We start from the raw sequence: 3,075 nt of genomic DNA on the forward strand, positions 1-3,075 counted from the left end.
GGCATTTCCCACATGCCAACTAGGACACAAATGTTGCCATCGAGTCTTATCATTGCAAATTGAAGGTGCAGTATGTGTGTGATCATCAAATAAAATGCACAAAGTGAATGGATCACCTATATTATAGACTCTCCCACAAAATGGAGCCATTCTATAGACATAAGCGGAGTTTGGAGCAAAATGGCTTTATCAACAACTATAGGGTGCACCATTTGCAGAGTAGTATTCAAAGGGCAAGGGAAATCCCCAATGCTGATGTTGTTATTGATGAGAGTCAACCTGGATGGTTTTGGGTGAAAATTCAGTCTTCATGCAATTGGTATGTTGTAAGAATTTTTGGTCGTGACCTATACGTTTGTGACTATCCTTGGAGTTTGCAAGGAAACACTTGCAAGTGCATGTTGAAGGTTGCTGCCATGCAAAAGGATGTATGTGATGGTGGCGAAGTTGGCTCTTGTATGTGTATATTATAATATTATTTTTTCCATGAGCTACTGAATCTTGTATGTGTAGGATTACTCAATTGTAATATTCTTTTTTCCTTTTTTTAATTTTTGGAAAGCTACTAAATGAGTATCTCCAATTATTTATCAAGGTGACAATGTTCCACATGCTACTAAATCTGTGGCAAATCTAGTATAGACTACAACAACTAATGTGATCGATGACAATAGATGTAATGATGTTACTCCCATTGATGGTGTTTCACCCATACACACAATAATGTTGTGGAGTGAATCAGTTGATTTCTTGAAGAAGTTGTCACAAACAAGGCCACAATCAACAACACAAATGCAATCCATCTATTCTTGTGTCCAAAAGTTAAAGACAGATCTACAACAATTGAATGCATTACCTTTTGATTTCAGTCCTAATTTGGATATAGCTACAACGAGCACTTTTCACATGCGTCCATGGTAAAAGAGGGAGTAAGAGCAATAAATAATCTCAATAAATAGGTGGATCACACGTCATAGGTATTGCCTCTTTTCCATGGAACACAGGTTTGTTAGGGACTCCCATTTGTGAAAATTCATGTGCATATTTTTAATATAACTAACACGTTCTCAATATGTCATCCATTTATGTCCAATGTTTACAAAACATCATCAAATTCTAGCCCAAGAAGTCCTCGTCGAGGTCTATCTTTTGACAGAAATATGGGTTCACAACGCATGAATTATGGAGAATAGTGACTAGTACGTACATTTTTTTGTTTTCCTTCTTTATTTAGCTTTACTTTTTTGTTAGTGATTACAATAATAGATGCATGTAGGGAGTCACAACCATATATGCATGTATTATTTATTACATATCCAAATCTGTAAATGTGCAATTGTCATGTAATTTAGAACACGATGTGTTTTGCAATTCTATTTTTGAAATCAGTACACGATGTGTTTTGCACATTTGTCATGAATTTTATAACACTATGTTTGTTGCCATGCAGGTTGACAATGCACATTTATCTTTTCCATAATGAGCGGACACATAGATTTCACTTCTTTTGCATGTTCTTTCAGGTTTTTAGATATATATTGCCCTATTTTGAAATTAATTTTCTATTGACAACACTAAAATGTTTTGATTTTTTATTATCACAACATAGTGAATTCACACCACCATTGTCTTCTTATGCAAGTTGTGGGCCCTTTTGGCCAATGACTTTCTGACTTTGTAGTTCAACATGCAAAATAGAGGCATGGGCCACCCATGTCTGTAGTTCGACATCATTGCTTTCCAGTTGTACGTTACAATGAGGGATCTATGGTACTACAACATGGAGATAGTATTGTGTATTTTTTTTTGGTTGGCGGGGATTGATGAGAGTTGTTTTGTCCTGCATGACATAAACACAATAGGACAAGTGACAAAGTTGCTGCCAAATGAGTGGATAGACAATGTCTCTTATGAATTTCCAAGATGGGTCTTGGTCCTTGACTACACCAACTTGTTTCATATGGGTTGTAGACTCAGAACACGTAATAGATTTCTGAGGATCCAACCTAGATTTGCTTGAATTTGATTGTTATGTATCATTTTTTTGGTTCCTTCTATTTTGTAAGACTCTATTATGGATGAAATGTAATTTGGTGACTCATTTCACCATACTCTGTTGCATGTTAAGTGAATTTCTCAATACCCTGAACATATATATCATTTGACTATTTGAATATGCATCTTTAAAGATAATACAAAACTTCATATACTATATGAGGTGTTATGGTATTCAATGTCCCAAATGCAAAGATGTGTATACATTACTGGATGGTTGTGCCACTAAGAACTTCATAATTATTATCACAAATTACATACTTTTCTTTTTGCCTTTGATGTTAAATAATGATGCATATATCTGATTTGTTTTCTCAAGCCCCGCAATTTAAAATCTGCATGTTTGAGCTCTATTATATCTTTACAATGCACTTTAGATGAAATAAATTTTCAATTATAAATACGTAGCTGCAATAAGTTTTATCTTTTTCATAGTTTACATGTTTACGTTGTGTTCCAGATTATGTTAACAATGATCTTTTGGTGTATTTGTTGACTAATCCCTTGGTTTTGATCAGCTTCATGACTGTTATAGTTGTGTGGTTGCTTGCTTGGACATTACAACTATCTTAAATTGGATGCCCTTGTGATTTGATAGTCTTTTGAATAAATGTCTTAACTCATAACACTCATATCTTCATTTTCATTACACATTAGAGGGATAATATATGACCCTGCTCTAGGGCTTGAAACTTATGCTATTACCTGCATTCTTTATCACTATATTTTACCACTAAGACAATATTTTGATTTCTTTTCTCAAAACCCTATATGAGGGTTATTAAATACTTCTCCAAGTATCCTTCTATTATTATGGGGTATTTGATACCATATGTACCAATCATGAGCATAATACCTTTATTTGTATGTATGCTTTATGGTGTTTGGTGGCTCATTCTCTCATTAAGTTTGTTGCACTGTGAAAACATAGCAATTGCCTTAGGGATCTTCTCCTTACTATACTTGACATGATTCCTCCTTTTGAGCTTCTTGTAGGTGACCATTATAAAATGGTTGTAG

The sequence above is a fragment of the Cryptomeria japonica genome, chromosome 4, assembly GCF_030272615.1.
Source record: "Cryptomeria japonica chromosome 4, Sugi_1.0, whole genome shotgun sequence".
Taxonomy (NCBI): Eukaryota; Viridiplantae; Streptophyta; class Pinopsida; order Cupressales; family Cupressaceae; genus Cryptomeria; species Cryptomeria japonica.